Here is a 22,500-nt window from a genome sequence, read left to right as displayed (position 1 = left end):
GATTGTTTTTGGCGAATGACTAATTCGTTTTGTTGGTCATTAAAAGCTATTCCCATCAGGAGCTCAGTTCATCGTTATTCTATTGGGTCAACGTGAACCAACTGACACTAAACCTACATGAACACACGAAAATCTGCAACCAGTTGATCGATGCGCAGGTTGAAAACAGCACAGTGACGCATTATCATTCCAGACTGTTAATAGTTGTTGTTTGGGTGGTCGGTACGTGGCATTAGTATGAGTCGATATATTCAAACCGTAACTTGAATTGGTAGTCTCCTTATTGAAGTAGTTTCCTCATACCCAGTTTTGGTTATCGCTTCTCGGCCTTTTGGCTAAGATCAAGTGTAGTATCTGTTCTTATCAGTTTAATATCTGATACGTCCCCTATCCGGGGACCATATATTAAATTCATTTTTGGAACAGGGAGCTGGAATAGGTGCTTGCTCCGTCCACTCCACGCATCGACCTGGTATTGCAGTACCTCCAGGAACGGTGCACCCCCCTCTACTGGTCAAATCGAGAGTAGTTTACATCACAATCCGTTAGCTTTATTCTCACAGGATAAAGCAGAAAGTCAATGACGTCTTGATAGGGTTTGATTCAAGTTCATGACGGCTCGACTTGAGCGGCAGCAAGAATTTACGTAACCGTTCTAAAATGATTAAAATGTCTTTCATTGTTTGAGATTTTCCTATCATTGTTCCATGAATTTTTAGTACAATTCTTGTTCTCAAAATTTTAAGAAAATTTAATTTTCAAAACTTGTTCAGAAAAAGAAATATATATATTTTTCTGCGGTAATGTTGGAGATTTTCAATAAATACAAATTCATACCGTTTTAGGGGCCTCAGGTGAAAAGAGGCAATGCATGATGGGCATGTTTTGACTTCATTTATTATGGTTTATTATGGTTGCTGCCATCACCACTAGATGGGGACTCTAAGAAAAAGGAGGTGAACAAAGTCAGTAGAAAAAGAAGCAAAGCATGATGGTAATGTTTTTGAATCTATTTTTTACTTAATTTATAATGTTTTGGTTTTGTAATGACTAAAGGTGTACTATGTTAACAGTTCTACGAATGCTGTCTCATCCACCGAATATGTGTGCTCACACTTTTGTAGCAAATTAGCCTCTGACTGAAGATGGTGTGCGCGGTAAAGACTTCGGCCCCGGCGACTTGTACAACTCATACTTACCTGGCAGGGGAGGTACCGTGTTCAAGAAGGTGGATCACCCAGGGTGAGGCTCAGCCATTGCACTCCGGTTGTGCTGACCCCTGCGAATTCCCCAAATGTGGGAATCTCGATTGCATAATTTCTGGTAGTGGGGGACTGCGTTCGCGCTCTCCCCTGATCAAAATGTAAATGGTAACCAAATAATAATCAATTGCGTTTCACCCAAATATAAAACGCACCACTTGATGGCGATTCTACGGAAATGTTTACACTTAAAACGTGTCGTTGTGAGTCCACGCTTGCTCTGCTGCTCATAGCGTTCGGTTCCAACTCCCTTCCCCGACCTGTTTGTTTGCATTGTGCACGTTCTCCACTCTGGTTTCCTTCCATTTCCCCAAAACATGCATGATAGGCCCCATTGAGCGCTCCGAATTCCCCGTAGGTGCGAGTGCGGACGGTTTTTCGTCTCTGTGTGCCCTGCGATTGACTGGCAAATGTGTCAAGGTGTCCCCCGCCTCCTGCCCGATGACTGCTGGGATTGGCTCCAGCACGCCCGCGACCCCCCGTGGGGACAAGCGGTACAGAAAATGGATCGATGGACAATACAAAGTATTCGTCATCAGTGCTCACGGCCGGTGGATGAACTGAAACGTGTCTACAATGTAAAGTTGATTGTTTGGCTACTATAGGCATTTTTAAAAGCCTCATGATGTTATTTTTCAATGACGTCGACGCTCAATCTAATCTAACATAGTCCTTTACTAGTCGTGGTGTAGTGAATTTGGACAAAGGTTGCCCTCTGGGTAAAAATGGTACTCTCGCAGATGACATCCCGCCGCCGCCCGTGATGGAGTCAAGACTATACTGTATTTTCCGCACTAAAAGGCGCACCGGATTATAAGGCGCACCTTCAATGAACGGCCCATTTTAAAACTTTGTCCATATATAAGGCGCACCGGATTATAAGGCGCATAAAATAGAAGCTATACTGCAACAAACTGAGGTTGACTAGGGTTGCGGTATGCATCCACTAGCCAATAACCAACGAGCCCTCTGTAAACAATCGCGTTTCTCAAACGATCTCCTATAAAATGATCGGAACTGACTAAAGTTCGATCTAACGCATTGGTACTACTTACCTATGTTTCCCTTCCATATCGATCCGTAGATTTACTCGAAACATTAACAGAGCAGCCTATTTTGACATGAAATAGCCTGGTACGTATAGCAGCTATCGTTATAGCATTAGCCATCCGCAAAGTCCCATGAGCCTCAGCTCGCAATCTCCCATGAGCCTCAGCAAAGTGTAAACAATCGCGTTTCTCAAACGATCTCCTATAAAATGATCGGAACTGACTAAAGTTCGATCTAACGCATTGGTACTACTTACCTATGTTTCCCTTCCATATCGATCCGTAGATTTACTCGAAACATTAACAGAGCAGCCTATTTTGACATGAAATAACCTGGTACGTATAGCAGCTATCGTTATAGCATTAGCCATCCGCAAAGTCCCATGAGCCTCAGCTCGCAATCTCCCATGAGCCTCAGCAAAGTGTAAACAATCGCGTTTCTCAAACGATCTCCTATAAAATGATCGGAACTGATTAAAGTTCGATCTAACGCATTGGTACTACTTACCTATGTTTCCCTTCCATATCGATCCGTAGATTTACTTGAAACATTAACAGAGCAGCCTATTTTGACATGAAATAGCCTGGTACGTATAGCAGCTATCGTTATAGCATTAGCCATCCGCAAAGTCCCATGAGCCTCAGCTCGCAATCTCCCATGAGCCTCAGCAAAGTGTAAACAATCGCGTTTCTCAAACGATCTCCTATAAAATGATCGGAACTGACTAAAGTTCGATCTAACACATTGGTACTGCTTACCTATGTTTCACTTCCATATCAATCCGTAAATTTACTCGAAACATTAACGGAGCAGCCTATTTTGAAATGAAATAGCCTCGCGGGTACAACAGCTATTCGGTGACGCCCGCTGACTACAGTTGCCGTAATGTTGGGAAGCGATGCGACCTTGTAATTTACTAGTCGTACTAAAACGTACTGAAACATTTTGGCAGAGCACTGTGTACAACCAGTATGGATCAACAAATTCATCAATTGATCCATATATAAGGCGCACTGGACTATAAGGCGCACTGTCGGCTTTTGAGAAAATTTTAGGTTTTTAGGTGCGCCTTATAGTCCAGAAAATACGGTACTTTCAGGGATCATTTCTATAGCGCTTAATTTGAGAAATGCTTTTCTAAAGTGACGGTCTCGCTAACTACGACGATGAGAATTGATGTTCCTTCCTGAGCGTGAAGCTGGCGTAGGATAATGATTTATCATATTCAAGATTCAATATTCAAGAGTTTTTTTATTCGCCATGTTTGAGCGTGCCAAACAAGGAATTTGACTTCGGTAAATCACAGCCTCTGTTCAACATTTAGGTGACTAACAACACTCAGGACATGTGAAAAATGGCAAATATTCTCAAACATCCCCTGATCTTAAACTCCCAAAATGGCATGGAAAAACTCAAAACTCCAGCTAGGGTAAATGAGAAACCTTGAGAAGAGACCACAGATAGGAAGGTCCCTCTTCCAGGATGACCAGGCTGCAATGGATGCAGAGAGGACACATAGTACAAACAGTGTAGACAAATTCAAAAAAGGTGTGGAGAGCAGGATGTTATTGCTCAGTAATGACTCTGAGACTCTAAGAGTGGTGTGAGTTCATCAGAGCAACAGCCTGGGGGAAGAAGCTGTCTCTGTGTCTGCTGGTTTTGGCGTACCGAGCTCTGTAACGCCGTTCGGAGGGGAGTAGTTCAAACAGACTGCAACCTGGGCGAGAAGGGTCTGTAGAGATGTTCCTTGCACGTTTCCTGGTCCTGGACAGGTACAAGTCTTGGATAGATGGGAGGTTGATTCCAATGATTTTTTCAGCAGTCCTGATTGTCCGTTGCAGTCTGTGCTTGTCTTGTTTGGAGGCCGATCCAAACCAGACAGTGATGGAGGTGCAGAGGACAGACTGGATGATGGCAGTGTAGAAGGTCTTCAGAAGCACTCGCGGCAGGTTGAACTTCTTGAGCTGTCTCAGGAAGTACAGCCTCTGCTGGGCCTTCTTCCGGACAGAGTCTATGTGGCCAGTCCATTTCAGGTCCCGAGAGATTGTGGTTCCCAGGAACTTGAAGGTGTCTGTGGAGAGAATAGTATTACTGTTACCTCGGTAAAGACTTCGGCCCCGGCGACTTGTACAACTCATACTTACCTGGGAGGGGAGATACCGTGATCAAGAAGGTCGTTCACCCAGGGTGAGGCTCAGCCATTGCACTCCGGTTGTGCTGACCCCTGCGAATTCCCCAAATGTGGGAATCTCGATTGCATAATTTCTGGTAGTGGGGGACTGCGTTCGCGCTCTCCCCTGATCAAAATGTAAATGGTAACCAAATAATAATCAATTGCGTTTCACCCAAATATAAAACGCACCACTTGATGGCGATTCTATGGAAATGTTTACTCTTAAAACGTGTCGTTGTGAGTCCACGCTTGCTCTGCTGCTCATAGCGTTCGGTTCCAACTCCCTTCCCCGACCTGTTTGTTTGCATTGTGCACGTTCTCCACTCTGGTTTCCTTCCATTTCCCCAAAACATGCATGATAGGCCCCATTGAGCGCTCCAAATTGCCCGTAAGTGCGAGTGCGGACGGTTTTTCGTCTCTGTGTGCCCTGCGATTGACTGGCAAACGTTTCAAGGTGTCCCCCGCCTACTGCCCGATGACTGCTGGGATTGGCTCCAGCACGCCCGCGACCCCCCGTGGGGACAAGCGGTACAGAAAATGGATCGATGGACAATACAAAGTATTCGTCATCAGTGCTCACGGCCGGTGGATGAACTTGTTAGGGTAGTGTTCACTCTAACTTATTTTGCAAGAACCACACTGGAGACAAGGTAGTCGTTTCAGACACCTGCAGGCGGAGAGTTCACTCGTCGCTGTGCTTACAGCGATGGTCGAATGAAGTCTGAAGTCAGGCCTCATCAGGTGCATATTTATTGAGAAGAAACACAGTGGGGTTGAAAGTGGGGGTGTGAGAACCCAGGATGGGGTGAAGACGCTCCCCTGCTGATCAAAGCATAGCAGGGGGCCTTTTACGACTTTGTGGAAACAAAGCAACTTTGATTGCTTCCTCTGCAGCTAGTCAATCAGGTGAAAATATCTTAGCACTTTGGTCTACTACTTTTGGTAAGACAGGACAAGCTAGGTAAATTATTACAGGTTACATTCCAACATAATCATACGATGAAGATATTCTGCAAACCCTAACATATCCCCCCTGTTTTATCATATGAGTATGTCAAACCCGATCAATCAAACACAAGAAAGAAAATACAATGACAGCAATAATTTCCAGTGAAGACGAGGCATTTCCCTCAATGCTCCAGTCCAAATTTTGTGTGCAACTGAAAAACCTGCGGCCAGATTAAAATGCAGGAAAAGAGTTACACGGCCCCTCTGCCTTAGGCGACCAGAATGTTACCAATAAAAAAAGAAAAAGAAAAACACAGAAACAGTACGTCATTGTACCCATCACTTGCAAGGCATTTTCGATGGTCAAAACATCAAGTTTCTGTAAAAGAATGCTGAGCTAAACAGCATCTACGCAATCCACGTCTCGCAGCACATCATAGTCATCACATCCGTCATCTCTAAGAAGTTGTATATGTACTTGTGCCACGGTAGAAGACACAAGCCTTGTCACAGCAGACTTCAAACATGGGATAACACAGGTCGTAAACAAGCACAACAATACCAGCACAGCAAGCACAGGAGTCACAAGTTTCAACAGTAACCGCCACCACGCGCCAGAGAATAGCCATGAAAAGAAATCCCATTGATGTGGGATGTTATCCTCCGACATGGCCTGCTGTAAATTCCTCAGTGAGTTCATGGCTTCCTTGATGTGCGTGTCGTTATCTCCTGGAATGTATGTGCAACAGGAAGTCCCAATGATGTGGCACACACCACCTTGTGCTGCCGTCAACAAGTCCAGAACCATCCTGTTTTGCAAGACCATTAGTCTAATAGCCTGAATCTCTCTATTTTGTCCATCATCGACTTGCAGTGAGAGGTTCACAAAGGATTGAAAACGATAGTTCAGTGTCTCGATGAAGAGAGATTGTTAGGGTAGTGTTCACTCTAACTTATTTTGCAAGAACCACACTGGAGACAAGTTAGTCGTTTCAGACACCTGCAGGCGGAGAGTTCACTCGTCGCTGTGCTTACAGCGATGGTCGAATGAAGTCTGAAGTCAGGCCTCATCAGGTGCATATTTATTGAGAAGAAACACAGTGGGGTTGAAAGTGGGTGTGTTGGAACACAGGATGGGGTGAAGCCGGTCCCCTGCTGATCAAAGCATAGCAGGGGGCCTTTTACGACTTTGTGGAAACAAAGCAACTTTGATTGCTTCCTCTGCAGCTAGTCAATCAGGTGAAATAGGTAAATTATTACAGGTTACATTCCAACATAATCATACGATGAAGATATTCTGCAAACCCTAACATATCCCCCCTGTTTTATCATATGAGTATGTCAAACCCAATCAATCAAACACAAGAAAGAAAATACAATGACAGCAATAATTTCCAGTGAAGACGAGGCATTTCCCTCAATGCTCCAGTCCAAATTTTGTGTGCAACTGAAAAACCTGCGGCCAGATTAAAATGCAGGAAAAGAGTTACACGGCCCCTTTGCCTTAGGCGACCAGAATGTTATCAATAAAAAAAAGAAAAAGAAAAACACAGAAACAGTACATCATTGTACCCATCACTTGCAAGGCATTTTCGATGGTCAAATCATCAAGTTTCTGTAAAAGAATGCTGAGCTAAACAGCATCTACGCAATCCACGTCTCGCAGCACATCATAGTCATCACATCAGTCATCTCTAAGAAGTTGTATATGCACTTGTGCCACGGTAGAAGACACAAACCTTGTCACAGCAGACATCAAACACGGGATAACACAGGTCGTAAACAAGCACAACAATACCAGCACAGCAAGCACAGGAGTCACAAGTTTCAACAGCAACTGCCACCACGCGCCAGAGAATAGCCATGAAAAGAAATCCCATTGATGTGGGATGTTATCCTCCGACATGGCCTGCTGTAAATTCCTCAGTGAGTTCATGGCTTCCTTGATGTGCGTGTCGTTATCTCCTGGAATGTATGTGCAACAGGAAGTCCCAATGATGTGGCACACACCACCTTGTGCTGCCGTCAACAAGTCCAGAACCATCCTGTTTTGCAAGACCATTAGTCTAATAGCCTGGATCTCTCTATTTTGTCCATCATCGACTTGCAGTGAGAGGTTCACAAAGGATTGAAAACGATAGTTCAGTGTCTCGATGAAGAGAGATTGTTTTCCAACTCCGATCCAAGGAAAAAGCGCATGAACAACTTTGTTTCCGACAGGCCATATTTTATGGTCGTCCGGAACATTTGCACCCCAGACAGGGTCATGGGGGTCAAAGGTTGTAATCGCCCTGCGGCGACGTCCAGAAGAGTTGTGTGCTGTCGTCAGCTGACGATGTTGTATCCTGTAGGTGTGGTCTGTCACCCACACTGGTGCACACACTCCTGTCCAGTTGGCGGGCAGCATCGGATAAACCTTGTGACCACAAAGCCACCAGCCGTTCTGTATGAAGTATGTTCCGTTTGATGGTGCAGCCATGTTGGTCGGAGAGCCCTCACCACCTGAAATGGCTCTCTTATCCTGACACTCAGTGGCGATGTCCAAAGCTCCCATCCAGTTCCCTCCTGGAGAGCAGTCACTGTCAATGCATTTGTGGGTCTCACTTCCTTGGATGTAACACGTATAGTTCACTCCAGGTGGCCGGTCTGTGAAGGCCACCTGCGGCAGTGTTCGTCCTTTAACAGTCACATTGAGATTTGTCCAGAAAAGCTGATCACAGGTACCTTCCGCAAGTCCAGGGCGGGACGGGTCGGCCTCACTGACTGCGACAGCACGGTGTTGATATCCAACTCCTCCCATGGATGCCATGCATTTCGCTTCAGTGACATTCATTGCTCTGGCCTCCAAGTGAACTTGTGTGGAGGACGGAGGGAGTTTGGAACACACATAGCAGCCCTCCTGTGTGTGCGATCTCACAGTGAATTTGACGTAGCGGTACCACGTGTTGGTTTCGTATGGGTTTCTCGGGTCCCATGACCAGTCCTCAAAGTTCTCATCGTGTGACCATCGTTTTCCACGGTCAACATTGTCAAGTGGTCTGTCCAGTTGAGTCCATAGACCATAGCACGCTCCAACCACACCGCAGCAGAGGATCCATCTGGCATATGGAGCCCCGTTGCTACTAGGATGGCAGAGACACCGGGACATCCCCTCGCCTAGCGGAGTGGGGATCGTTGTTTTCTTCACCAACATTGAGACGTCCCACCCTAAACGATAGGACTCCTTTGAAGTCAGACTTCCCCCCACTCCGAATTAGGGGTCCAGCACTCTCTGCAACTTGCAGTGGCTGAGGTGAATCCAGCTGGGCCGTTCAGCTATCTTTACTGCGGTGGGGGTAGTCAGCAGGACTTGGAATGGTCCTCCTTACTGCGGTGGGGGTAGTCAGCAGGACTTGGAATGGTCCCTCCCACCGTGGGCTGGCCCAGCTCTTTCTTTTGATGACTTTGATGTAGACCCAGTCTCCTGGTATGACGGCGTTGTCGACCTGTGAGGATGAAAGATCAGGCGGCAGTAAATTTGCATTTGACACCTCTGTCAGTCTGAGCGTTCTGATCATGTAATCTGCCAGGGACTGTTCTTCGTCTGCTTCTTGCATATATTGTATCATTCACCAGTTAATTTTATTGCCCTTTTGAATTGGGCAAATAAGAGTGTTTGCGAGAAGTGTTTGAGCACTTCCGAATGACTCCTCCTGACCAAAGACCATTTATGACAGAGGCTATCCCATTTATTGCCTCCTGTTTTATCGGAGATTCTCTGATCTTGGTTACTGGAGGAACGGACCTTAAGTCCTGTAGCAGATGGTTCCTTTGCCCATCCCCTTATCAGTTAAATAATGTTGATTAGCCAGGGAAACGCATAAGCGCGTGCCCTTCCAAACAGCTACACCACTTCCTCATAGCTTCTTCAGTTACTTTTCAATCATCTTCCAATTGTTTACAGCAAACGTTTGAGAAAAAAATCTAACTCAATGGCACAACGCCATATGTATTAGAGATTCTATATGTAGTAAAGTGTTGTATATATATAATTATTATTATTATTATTTTTTTTTTTTTTTCTCCCACTCTCTATACAACATTCTCCCTCCTTCTGAGGCATGGCGACGCCCATGTCTCACACCTTGACAAACTGTCTGGGAGGATGTGTTCTTTACCACATATGACTCTATCATCATTTAATTTGATTTTCCTTCCAAAACGCTTCTCAGTTTCCCAGTTCACACATCTTCTGCATGTGTTACTGGTTCTCCAGTTTGTTTGTTTTTTTTGTTTTCCTAGTTAATTAGCAATCCAAAAGCAACCTTTTTATTTCCTTTATGTATTTATTTCTTCCTTAGCATTTAACGTACTCAAAATCACTCTTTCTTCAAAGTCGCTCTACTAATTTTCAATAGTAGTGTCCAACAACGTCAACCATTCAACCTGTATTTTCCCTTCTTTCAGGCAATCAGTCATCAATGCTCATTTGCATCTCACACACAGTCTCCAAGAAGGAGACTTTCTATCACATCGGTCCCAATTCATCCAAGCTCACCACACAACATTCACATACCGTTTTCATCTCAAGGTTCCTGATAGAACAATCCACCAATCCAAAAAAAACTCAACACGCAAAAAAAACTGCTGGCAAATCAATCAGAAGTTTTTCTTTGTTTTTAATTTTGAAGAACCCAATCTCTCAGAATCTGCTCGCATATAGAAATTTGTATAATCTTATAACACAACCAGTCAATTATTTCTATTAAATGTGAACGTCTTAAATTCACAATTTTGATTCTTCCAATTCCTGAAGGCATGTTCTGTCGTTTCTTACTTAACATGCACTAGTGTGGATCAGTTTCTGCTCGCAAACACATTTCTCTCTTTTCCTCTCATTTTTATCTTTCAAAAGCGTTTCTGTTCTGCGGTGCAAATTGGATAGACCACAGTCTAGCAAATTTCTGTGCACTAAAAGTTTAGCCAATTTTCATAATTTTAACACGCATGCACAGCTCTCGCGAGCGTAAGGTAGATCCCAGCACCAATGATTCGTCACAGGCTGGCCATTTCCTGTGGTCGATCATGAGCTGGTCCCTCCCACGCACACGAGGACAGCACATTCTAAGTTTTATTTATCTTCTAGAAGCCAGTTGCATTCATTTACCACTTGATTTGCAAATTTTAACTCTAGTGTACATACACAATTTGATCTCTGGTCATTTGTCATTGGGCATACAACAGCATTGTCATACTCCTTGCATGGACAGGAGCTCTAACAATCTAAAAACGTTCTAATAATATGACAATGACATGTCTTGCTTTCATATGGACATCTGTTATTTCTTCCTCTGTAGGAGCACAAGAGATCACAGGGGAGGAATCTAGTCACGCTGACAATTTGGCTTTTCCTCTGCCCCTTCCTCCACCCTTTGATTGGTATTGTTTTGCAAAATGACACGCTCTTGCCAAGTGTCCTCGTCTCCCACAGTTCCAACAGTTGTCAGAATCTGATGGGGGTTTTGAATTATATTGCGGCCTGCGACCTTGTTGGCCTCTACCTCTTCCTCTGGCCTGCTGGGACCCATGAAAGAAGACTGTTGTATCTTCATCTAGGTCAACATCATCATCATCATCGCCTAGATGAAATACATCAGAACTTTTGGCCCATTGCGTAGTTGTTGTCACACTTGCAATATCTACTTCCACCAAATGTTTCCTCACCCAGTTGCCGAAGTCGGGGGGGGGAAACAGTGATGAGCGCGTTTTTAAGACGTTGCTGATAAGCACTCTCAGCCGCATCATCGAATGGGGTGCCACTGTGCACCCAGAATTCTTTTTCAAATCTTAATTGAATGGCGGTCTCATCACTTTTTATCTTTCCAGGTTTTGTCTCCTGAATTTGTTCTCTTTTCTCTTGTGAAGCATTCAACCACATTCTAGCACAAATCAATTCTTTCTCTTCACTTTTCTTTTTCAGTCCCTTTGACTTCCTATTCACACTCTCCTCCAAAACATCAACCACTGTCTTCCACACTTCAACTTTCAACTTCCCTTCTACTCCATACTTTTTCTTCCACTTTGGCATGTATTGCATACAATTAAGAAATATACACGCCATGTACTTCTCATCTCCTTCAAGAGCTAGGGATTTACCGGTTTTGTTTCCCATCTTAATTTGGTATTTTAGGTTTATACAATTTTTTTCTTTTTCTTTTTTTTTCTTTGAGGATCCTCAATGCAGGTTTAAATTGACCTCCCACCAAATTCTCTTTGCAGTCAATTTATCCTACCAGTCGCACTCTCAACCACACAAACTCCAGCGCTTTTTATTTTTAGGCCTATCCAGGATGGGTGTAAAACCCTCCCAAACAGCTTGGAAGAACGGACAAAAAAAAGAAAGAATCTACGCCCTTCTTCAATTAGGAAAAAGAGACTCTGTCTTTTCTTAGCCCGTTCCTTCCACTGGGACCAGAATCCCAACTGTTTCATAGCTTGGAAAAACCAAAGCCGTATCTCATAGCCCGGACAAACCAAAGCCGTATCTCATAGCTAGGACAAACCAAAGCCGTATCTCATAGCTCGGACAAACCAAAGCCGTATCTCATAGCTCGGACAAACCAAAGCCGTATCAGCGCTTTTTTCTTTAACTTACTTGTCCCCTGGTTCGTTGCACTGCCGGGTCCCGTCAATCCACCTCTGTCAGACGAAGGCAGACGTAAGACGCTGGCCCAGCGAAAGATTTCCTTCCCAGGTCTTTCTTTACCAGGTCCTCCTAATGGACGCTGGCCCGTCGACGGTGTACAGCGCGTCGTCCTCCGTCAGCCAGATGGCGGGTATGAGGGTCCCGGGTTTCGGCACCAAAATGTTAGGGTAGTGTTCACTCTAACTTATTTTGCAAGAACCACACTGGAGACAAGTTAGTCGTTTCAGACACCTGCAGGCGGAGAGTTCACTCGTCGCTGTGCTTACAGCGATGGTCGAATGAAGTCTGAAGTCAGGCCTCATCAGGTGCATATTTATTGAGAAGAAACACAGTGGGGTTGAAAGTGGACGTGTTGGAACACAGGATGGGGTGAAGCCGGTCCCCTGCTGATCAAAGCATAGCAGGGGGCCTTTTACGATTTTGTGGAAACAAAGCAACTTTGATTGCTTCCTCTGCAGCTAGTCAATCAGGTGAAATAGGTAAATTATTACAGGTTACATTCCAGCATAATCATACGATGAAGATATTCTGCAAACCCTAACAGAGATTGTTTTCCAACTCCGATCCAAGGAAAAAGCGCATGAACAACTTTGTTTCCGACAGGCCATATTTTATGGTCGTCCGGAACATTTGCACCCCAGACAGGGTCATGGGGGTCAAAGGTTGTAATCGCCCTGCGGCGACGTCCAGAAGAGTTGTGTGCTGTCGTCAGCTGACGATGTTGTATCCTGTAGGTGTGGTCTGTCACCCACACTGGTGCACACACTCCTGTCCAGTTGGCGGGCAGCATCGGATACACCTTGTGACCACAAAGCCACCAGCCATTCTGTATGAAGTATGTTCCGTTTGATGGTGCAGCCATGTTGGTCGGAGAGCCCTCACCACCTGAAATGGCTCTCTTATCCTGACACTCAGTGGCGATGTCCAAAGCTCCCATCCAGTTCCCTCCTGGAGAGCAGTCTCTGTCAATGCATTTGTGGGTCTCACTTCCTTGGATGTAACACGTATAGTTCACTCCAGGTGGCCGGTCTGTGAAGGCCACCTGCGGCCGTGTTCGTCCTTTAACAGTCACATTGAGATTTGTCCAGAAAAGCTGATCACAGGTACCTTCCGCAAGTCCAGGGCGGGACGGGTCGGCATCACTGACTGTGACAGCACGGTGTTGATATCCAACTCCTCCCATGGATGCCATGCATTTCGCTTCAGTGACATTCATTGCTCTGGCCTCCAAGTGAACTTGTGTGGAGGACGGAGGGAGTTTGGAACACACATAGCAGCCCTCCTGTGTGTGCGATCTCACAGTGAATTTGACGTATCGGTACCAAGTGTTGGTTTCGTATGGGTTTCTGGGGTCCCATGACCAGTCCTCAAAGTTCTCATCGTGTGACCATCGTTTTCCACGGTCAACATTGTCACTTGGTCTGTTCAGTTGAGTCCATAGACCATAGCACGCTCCAACCACAACGCAGCAGAGGATCCATCTGGCATATGGAGCCCCGTTGCTACTAGGATGGCAGAGACGCCGGGACATCCCCTCGCCTAGCGGAGTGGGGATCGTTGTTTTCTTCACCAACATTGAGACGTCCCACCCTAAACGATAGGACTCCTTTGAAGTCAGACTTCCCCCCACTCCGAATTAGGGGTCCAGCACTCTCTGCAACTTGCAGTGGCTGAGGTGAATCCAGCTTGGCCGTTCAGCTATCTTTACTGCGGTGGGGGTAGTCAGCAGGACTTGGAATGGTCCTCCTTACTGCGGTGGGGGTAGTCAGCAGGACTTGGAATGGTCCCTCCCACCGTGGGCTGGCCCAGCTCTTTCTTTTGATGACTTTGATGTAGACCCAGTCTCCTGGTATGACGGGGTTGTTGACCTGTGAGGATGAAAGATCAGGCGGCAGTAAATTTGCATTGACACCTCTGTCAGTCTGAGCGTTCTGATCATGTAATCTGCCAGGGACTGTTCTTCGTCTGCTTCTTGCATATATTGTATCATTCACCAGTTAATTTTATTGCCCTTTTGAATTGGGCAAATAAGAGTGTTTGCGAGAAGTGTTTGAGCACTTCCGAATGACTCCTCCTGACCAAAGACCATTTATGACAGAGGCTATCCCATTTATTGCCTCCTGTGTTAAAGGAGATTCTCTGATCTTGGTTACTGGAGGAACGGACCTTAAGTCCTGTAGCAGATGGTTCCTTTGCCCATCCCCTTATCAGTTAAATAATGTTGATTAGCCAGGGAAACGCATAAGCGCGTGCCCTTCCAAACAGCTACACCACTTCCTCATAGCTTCTTCAGTTACTTTTCAATCATCTTCCAATTGTTTACAGCAAACGTTTGAGAAAAAAATCTAACTCAATGGCACAACGCCATATGTATTAGAGATTCTATATGTAGTAAAGTGTTGTATATATATAATTATTATTTTTATTTTTTATTTTTTTATTTTTTTATCTCCCACTCTCTATACAACATTCTCCCTCCTTCTGAGGCATGGCGACGCCCATGTCTCACACCTTGACAAACTGTCTGGGAGGATGTGTTCTTTACCACATATGACTCTATCATCATTTAATTTGATTTTCCTTCCAAAACGCTTCTCAGTTTCCCAGTTCACACATCTTCTGCATGTGTTACTGGTTCTCCAGTTTGTTTGTTTTTTTTGTTTTCCTAGTTAATTAGCAATCCAAAAGCAACCTTTTTATTTCCTTTATGTATTTATTTCTTCCTTAGCATTTAACGTACTCAAAATCACTCTTTCTTCAAAGTCGCTCTACTAATTTTCAATAGTAGTGTCCAACAACGTCAACCATTCAACCTGTATTTTCCCTTCATTCAGGCAATCAGTCATCAATGCTCATTTGCATCTCACACACAGTCTCCAAGAAGGAGACTTTCTATCACATCGGTCCCAATTCATCCAAGCTCACCACACAACATTCACATACCGTTTTCATCTCAAAGTTCCTGATAGAACAATCCACCAATCCAAAAAAAAACTCAACACGCAAAAAAAAACTGCTGGCAAATCAATCAGAAGTTTTTCTTTGTTTTTAAATTTGAAGAACCCAATCTCTCAGAATCAGCTCGCATATAGAAATTTGTATAATCATATAACACAACCAGTCAATTATTTCTATTAAATGTGAACGTCTTAAATTCACAATTTTGATTCTTCCAATTCCTGAAAGCATGTTCTGTCGTTTCTTACTTAACATGCACTAGTGTGGATCAGTTTCTGCTCGCAAACAGATTTCTCTCTTTTCCTCTCATTTTTATCTTTCAATAGCGTTTCTGTTCTGCGGTGCAAATTGGATAGACCACAGTCTAGCAAATTTCTGTACACTAAAAGTTTAGCCAATTTTCATAATTTTAACACGCATGCACAGCTCTCGCGCGCGTAAGGTAGATCCCAGCACCAATGATTCGTCACAGGCTGGCCATTTCCTGCGGTCGATCATGAGCTGGTCCCTCCCACGCACACGAGGACAGCACATTCTAAGTTTTATTTATCTTCTAGAAGCCAGTTGCATTCATTTACCACTTGATTTGCAAATTTTAACTTTAGTGTACATACACAATTTGATCTCTGGTCATACAACAGCATTGTCATACTCCTTGCATGGACAGGAGCTTTAACAATCTAAAAACGTTCTAATAATCTGACAATGACATGTCTTGCTTTCATATGGACATCTGTTATTTCTTCCTCTGTAGGAGCACAAGAGATCACAGGGGAGGAATCTAGTCACGCTGACAATTTGGCTTTTCCTCTGCCCCTTCCTCCACCCTTTGATAGGTGTTGTTTTGCCTGACGACACTCTCTTGCGAAGTGTCCCCGTCTCCCACAGTTCCAACAGTTGTCAGAATCTGATGGGGGTTTTGAGTTACATTGCGGCCTGCGACCTTGTTGGCCTCTACCTCTTCCTCTGGCCTGCTGGGACCCATGAAAGAAGACTGTTGTATCTTCATCTAGGTCAACATCATCATCATCGCCTAGATGAAATACATCAGAACATTTGGCCCATTGCATAGTTGTTGTCACACATGCAATATCTACTTCCACCAAATGTTTCCTCACCCAGTTGCCGAAGTCGGGGGGGGAAACAGTGATGAGCGCGTTTTTAAGACGTTGCTGATAAGCACTCTCAGCCGCATCATCGAATGGGGTGCTACTGTGCACCCAGAATTCTTTTTCAAATCTTAATTGAATGGCGGTCTCGTCACTTTTTATCTTTCCAGGTTTTGTCTCCTGAATTTGTTCTCTTTTCTCTTGTGAAGCTTTCAACCACATTCTAGCACAATTCAACTCTCTCTCTTTTCTTTTTCAGTCCCTTTGTCGTTCTATCTACACTCTCCTCCAAAACATCAACCACCATCTTCCACACTTCAACTTTCAACTTCCCTTCTACTCCATACTTTTTCTTCCACTTTGGCATGTATTGCATACAATTAAGAAATTTACATGCCATGTACTTCTCATCTCCTTCAAGAGCTAGGGATTTACCGGTTTTGTTTCCCATCTTAATTAGGTATTTTAGGTTTATACAATTTTTTTTTTTTTTTATTTTCTTTGAGGATCCTCAATGCAGGTTTAAATTGACCTTCCACCAAATACTCTTTGCGGTCAATTTATCCTACCAGTCGCACTCTCAACCACACAAACACCAGCGCTTTTTATTTTTAGGCCTATCCAGGATGGGTGTAAAACCCTCCCAAACAGCTTGGAAGAACGGACAGAAAAAAGAAAGAATCTACGCCCTTCTTCAATTAGGAAAAAGAGACTCTGTCTTTTCTTAGCCCGTTCCTTCCACTGGGACTAGAATCCCAACTGTTTCATAGCTTGGAAAAACCAAAGCCGTATCTCATAGCCTGGACAAACCAAAGCCGTATCTCATAGCTAGGACAAACCAAAGCCGTATCTCATAGCTAGGACAAACCAAAGCCGTATCTCATAGCTCGGACAAACCAAAGCCGTATCAGCGCTTTTTTCTTTGACTTACTTGTCCCCTGGTTCGTTGCACTGCCGGGTCCCGTCAATCCACCTCTGTCAGACGAAGGCAGACCTAAGACGCTGGCCCAGCGAAGGATTTCCTTCCCAGGTCTTTCTTTACCAGGTCCTCCTAATGGACGCTGGCCCGTCGACGGTGTACAGCGCGTCGTCCTCCGTCAGCCAGATGGCGGGTATGAGGGTCCCGGGTTTCGGCACCAAAATGTTAGGGTAGTGTTCACTCTAACTTATTTTGCAAGAACCACACTGGAGACAAGGTAGTCGTTTCAGACACCTGCAGGCGGAGAGTTCACTCGTCGCTGTGCTTACAGCGATGGTCGAATGAAGTCTGAAGTCAGGCCTCATCAGGTGCATATTTATTGAGAAGAAACACAGTGGGGTTGAAAGTGGGGGTGTGAGAACCCAGGATGGGGTGAAGACGCTCCCCTGCTGATCAAAGCATAGCAGGGGGCCTTTTACGACTTTGTGGAAACAAAGCAACTTTGATTGCTTCCTCTGCAGCTAGTCAATCAGGTGAAAATATCTTAGCACTTTGGTCTACTACTTTTGGTAAGACAGGACAAGCTAGGTAAATTATTACAGGTTACATTCCAACATAATCATACGATGAAGATATTCTGCAAACCCTAACAGAACTGAAACGTGTCTACAATGTAAAGTTGATAGTTTGGCTACTATAGGCATTTTTAAAAGCCTCATGATGTTATTTTTCAATGACGTCGACGCTCAATCTAATCTAACATAGTCCTTTACTAGTCGTGGTGTAGTGAATTTGGACAAAGGTTGCCCTCTGGGTAAAAATGGTACTCTCGCAGATGAGATCCCGCCGCCGCCCGTGATGGAGTCAAGACTATAATTTCAGGGATCATTTCTATAGCGCTTAATTTGAGAAATGCTTTTCTAAAGTGACGGTCTCGCTAACTACGATGATGAGAATTGATGTTCCTTCCTGAGCGTGAAGCTGGCGTAGGATAATGATTTATCATATTCAAGATTCAATATTCAAGAGTTTTTTATTCGCCATGTTTGAGTGTGCCAAACAAGGAATTTGACTTCGGTAAATCACAGCCTCTGTTCAACATTTAGGTGACTAACAACACTCAGGACATGTGAAAAATGGCAAATATTCTCAAACATCCCCTGATCTTAAACTCCCAAAAAGGCAAGGAAAAACTCAAAACTCCAGCTAGGGGAAATGAGAAACCTTGAGAAGAGACCACAGATAGAAAGGTCCCTCTTCCAGGATGACCAGGCTGCAATGGATGCAGGAACTTGAAGGTGTCTGTGGAGACAATAGTATTACTGCGGATAGTGAGGGGTAAAAGTGGTGAAGGGTCTCGCCTGAAATCCACTGTCATCTCCACGGTCTTGAGCGAGTTCAGCTCCAGGTGGTTTTGGCTGCACCAGTGGAGCAGCCGCTCCACCTCCTGTCTGTACGCAGCCTCATCACCGTCCTGGATTAGTCCGATGAGAGTGGTGTCGTCTGCATACTTCAGGAGCTTCACAGGAGAGTCACCTGAGGAGAAATCATTGGTGTAGAGAGAGAAGAGCAGTGGGGAGAGGACGCACCCCTGAGGGGCTCCAGTATTGGTGGTCCGGGTGTCAGATTTGATGCCCCCCAGCCTCACACGCTGTCTCCTGTTGGTCAGGAAGCTGGTGATCCACTGACAGGTGGAGGCAGGCACCGCAAGCTGGATGAGCTTCTGTTGGAGGATGTCAGGAGCGATGGTGTTGAACGCCGAGCTGAAGTCCACGAACAGGATCCTGGCGTACGTTCCTGGGGTGTCCAGGTGGTGCAGGATGTAGTGCAGTCCCATGTTGACCGCATCATCCACTGACCTGTTTGCCCGGTAGGCAAACTGGAGGGGGTCAAGCAGGGGGCCCGTGACATCCTTCAGGTGGTTCAGCACTAACCTCTCGAAAGATTTCATGACCACAGATGTCAGTGCGACAGGTCTATAGTCATTCAAACCTGTGATGGCGGGCTTCTTGGCCACTGGAACGATGGTGGAGCTCTTGAAGCACGAGGGCACCTCACACAGCTCCAGAGAACGGTTGAAGATCCGTGCAAAGGTGGGCGCCAGCTGCTCAGCGCAGACTTTCAAGCAGGAAAAATTTCTAAGTGCCAACGGCTCTTGCGCCGTAAAGTGTCCGCTCTGGCTGGTTCCCGCGCTCGGCCACAAATAGCAGAAAATCAGCCTCTTCCCCTGGAGGTCACGCCAACTCTGGCGAAAAATTTCTAAGTGCCAACGGCTCTTGCGCCGTAAAGTGTCCGCTCTGGCTGGTTCCCGCGGTCGGCCACAAATAGCAGAAAATCAGCCTCTCCCCCTCCGAAATTTGGCAAAATTTTTCAAAGTCCCTTCAGGTACCAGGGGTTGGGGTACCAGGGGTAAGTGCAGTACCAGCTTCGGTCTTTAGGTGCGCCAGAGTACAATGAGTTGGTCCCCCTAGTTAGTGTACTCATTACCTTTGCCCCCAAATCGCAAAATATAGTCAGAACGAGTGTAGGGAACACAAAATGTTGGCAGAAGAACCAGGCGGCTGGTGTCTCGAGCGTTGGGTTAGCCCCCAGCAAGTGTTCCCTGCTCGGACACCAAACCTAGGGGCGAAAGGCAAAGCACTCTGGAAGTGCAAGACAGAGAGTGAAAATACTCTCGAAAATATTTCTAAGTCCAACAACTCTCGAAAACTCTTCTAAGTGCCACAGCGCTCGAATATTTTCAAAGTGCCACAGCGCTCGAATATTTTCAAAGTGCGAGCACGGCTGGGAAATAGTCAAAGTGCTACATGTTTTCCATCCAAGGAAGGAACAGTGGAGGACCGGCCGCCTCCTTAAACACAGGCCGGGCGAAAATCTGCGAATGTTATCCATCCAAGGACGGAGGACCGGTCGCCTCCCTAAATACAGACCGGGCGAAAATCTGCGAATGTTTCACATCCAAGGACGGAGGACCGGTCGCCTCCCTAAATACAGACCGGGCGAAAATCTGCGAATGTTATCCATCCAAGGAGGGAGGACCGGCCACCTCCTTAAACACAGGCCGTGGGAACACCTGGCAGAATCGCGTGACGGCCGCCTGCTCCCGGCGTCCGCCCGTGAACGAACACCCCCTACCGGGGACGGCCGTCTGCTCCCGGCCGCCGTCCTTCTCCCCCGCTCCTTCCGGACCCCCGTCTGCTCCCGGCGGGCCTCCGAGTACCCCCCCCTTCTCCCGAACTGACCGACAGGCAATAAGACCCGCCTTGGTAGGGCCCCCACCGGCCCCGGCTCGCGCCGGCGTTGGGTGGACGGTTCCTACCCACTTGCGGGTCGCTCTCCGTGGAGGACCGGCTGCCTCCTTAAATACAGGCCGGGTGAAAATCTGCGAATGTTATCCATCCAAGGAAGGAGGTACCGGCCGCCTCCTTAAACACAGGCCGGGCGAAAATCTGCGAATGTTTCACATCCAAGAAAGGAACAGTGGAGGACCGGCCGCCTCCTTAAATACAGGCCGGGCGAAAATCTGCGAATGTTTCACATCCAAGGACGGAGGACCGTTCGCCTCCCTAAATACAGACCGGGCGAAAATCTGCGAATGTTATCCATCCAAGGAAGGAGGTACCGGCCGCCTCCTTAAATACAGGCCGGGGGCGAAAATCTGCGAATGTTTCACATCCAAGAAAGGAACAGTGGAGGACCGGCCGCCTCCTTAAATACAGGCCGGGGGCGAAAATCTGCGAATGTTATACATCCGAGGATGGAGGTACCGGCCGCCTCCTTAAACACAGGCCGGGCAAAAATCTGCGGATGCTAAAACCATCCGAGGAGCGCAGACCGGCCGCCTCCTTAAAAGTAGGCCGTGGGGAAACAACTGTGTGGCGTGACGGCCGCCTGCTCCCGGCGTCCGCACGTGAACGAACACCCCCTCCCGGGGACGGCCGTCTGCTCCCGGCCGCCGTCCTTCACCCCCTCACCCTTCCGGACCCCCGTCTGCTCCCGACGGGCCTCCGAGTACCCCCACCATCTCCCCAACTGACCGACTGGCACTCATGACCCGCCTTGGTAGGGCCCCCACCGGCCCCGGCTCGCGCCGGCGTTGGGTGGACGGTTCCTCCCCACTTGCGGGTCGCACTCCAGCGCCTCGGCCGCCGCGAGAGCGCGCGCTACGCGCCGCCCCGCAGGCCTTGGCGCGACCGTACTGCAGCGAGACCGAGACGACCCGGATCATGCTCCTAGCGGAAATCAACGGAGGCCGAGCGCGCGATCCGATTGCGGTACCGCCACGTGGGCGTCCGCCGGCCGCGCCGGTCTACCGCGAATGATGTTTCTCAAACCCTAGCCCAACTCGACGGTGCCACGGGAAGCCGTTCCACTCTGCCCGACCTCTATCCGCCTCGCCTTCCCGACCTCCGCGTCGCGGGAGGTCGTCTATCGCGCCACCGGGGCGTATGATCATCGGAGTGTGGCGTGCGGGCTCGGGGGGGCCGCAACGACCGAGTCTGACTCGGACGGGGCGCAGCTTCCCTCCCGGTCGCAGCATCAAGCGCCGCGCTTTTGAGTCACCAGCCCCCCGGCGGGTTCGTCGGGAGCGCCGGCACCCTTCCGTCGCTAGCGTCAGCTGGCCGCAGCGGGCCGCACCGACCGAGTCTGACTCGGCCGGGGCGCAGAGTCCCGTCTGGGTTACAGCGGCGTTGAGCTCGGAGGGGCCGCCGGAACCCCTTCGACCCCCCGGCTCCCACCAGTGTCGATCCAACTCCGCAATCCTGGCCGCAGCGCGAGACCGGCGGGCCGCAACGACCGAGTCTGACTCGGACGGGGCGCAGCTTCCCGCCCGGGCCTCCGCGCGCGCGCCTCGCGCGGGCAAGTCGCCGGCACAGCGCCGCGCCCCCGACCCCCGCTTAACGGACACGAAGCGAGCCTCAGCGGGCCGCAACGACCGAGTCTGACTCGGACGGGGCGCAGCTTCCCGCCTGGGTCACCGCACGTTCCCCGGCTCGGGCCGGAAGGCCGACGCCTTTCCCCGGAATCCACGCCGTGTCCCGCACAGGGTATCCTCGAGGCTGCCGCTGGAAAAGCCCCGACCGATGTGCCACCCCCGTTGCCGAGTTCGCTCTTCCCGAGCACGTCCCAACCCCCCACCCAAACCGCCCGCCCACCCGTCCGTCCGACGGTAACCGCTCTGCCAAGCGATGGTGCGTCAGCGTCCTACGGGTCTGATCTGGCCACAGTCCTTGCGCGGCGGACACAGCGGCACCGCGGACGGCGGCTACGGCGGCGGCGGGGAGGACCAGCTCGCACGGATCAGCTTACGGAGCGCGGCCCGGCTCCTCTCGTCGCGGCCGCAGTATATATAAGAGCGGTACGTAGGTCCTGTTGCCGGCCGGTTGGCTTCTCAC

The 22,500-nt window shown here is 47.7% G+C and overlaps 5 non-coding genes across 5 annotated transcripts; all 5 read left to right on the top strand.

Annotated features, from left to right (window-relative positions):
* Nucleotides 1-315: 315 nt before the first annotated feature.
* Nucleotides 316-506, top strand: LOC119118485. Its single transcript, XR_005096729.1, has one exon. It is a non-coding gene; the product is annotated as a U2 spliceosomal RNA (small nuclear RNA).
* Nucleotides 507-1,191: 685 nt separating this feature from the next.
* LOC119118483 lies at nucleotides 1,192-1,355 on the top strand. Its single transcript, XR_005096727.1, has one exon. It is a non-coding gene; the product is annotated as a U1 spliceosomal RNA (small nuclear RNA).
* Nucleotides 1,356-3,395: 2,040 nt separating this feature from the next.
* Nucleotides 3,396-3,610, top strand: LOC119118488. Its single transcript, XR_005096731.1, has one exon. It is a non-coding gene; the product is annotated as a small nucleolar RNA U3 (small nucleolar RNA).
* Nucleotides 3,611-4,448: 838 nt separating this feature from the next.
* On the top strand, nucleotides 4,449-4,612 carry LOC119118484. Its single transcript, XR_005096728.1, has one exon. It is a non-coding gene; the product is annotated as a U1 spliceosomal RNA (small nuclear RNA).
* Nucleotides 4,613-17,970: 13,358 nt separating this feature from the next.
* LOC119118489 lies at nucleotides 17,971-18,184 on the top strand. Its single transcript, XR_005096732.1, has one exon. It is a non-coding gene; the product is annotated as a small nucleolar RNA U3 (small nucleolar RNA).
* Nucleotides 18,185-22,500: the final 4,316 nt, after the last annotated feature.

The sequence above is a fragment of the Syngnathus acus genome, chromosome 24 (genome assembly GCF_901709675.1).
Source record: "Syngnathus acus chromosome 24, fSynAcu1.2, whole genome shotgun sequence".
Classification (NCBI taxonomy): Eukaryota; Metazoa; Chordata; class Actinopteri; order Syngnathiformes; family Syngnathidae; genus Syngnathus; species Syngnathus acus.
This window is presented reverse-complemented; position numbering and strand designations above follow the sequence as displayed.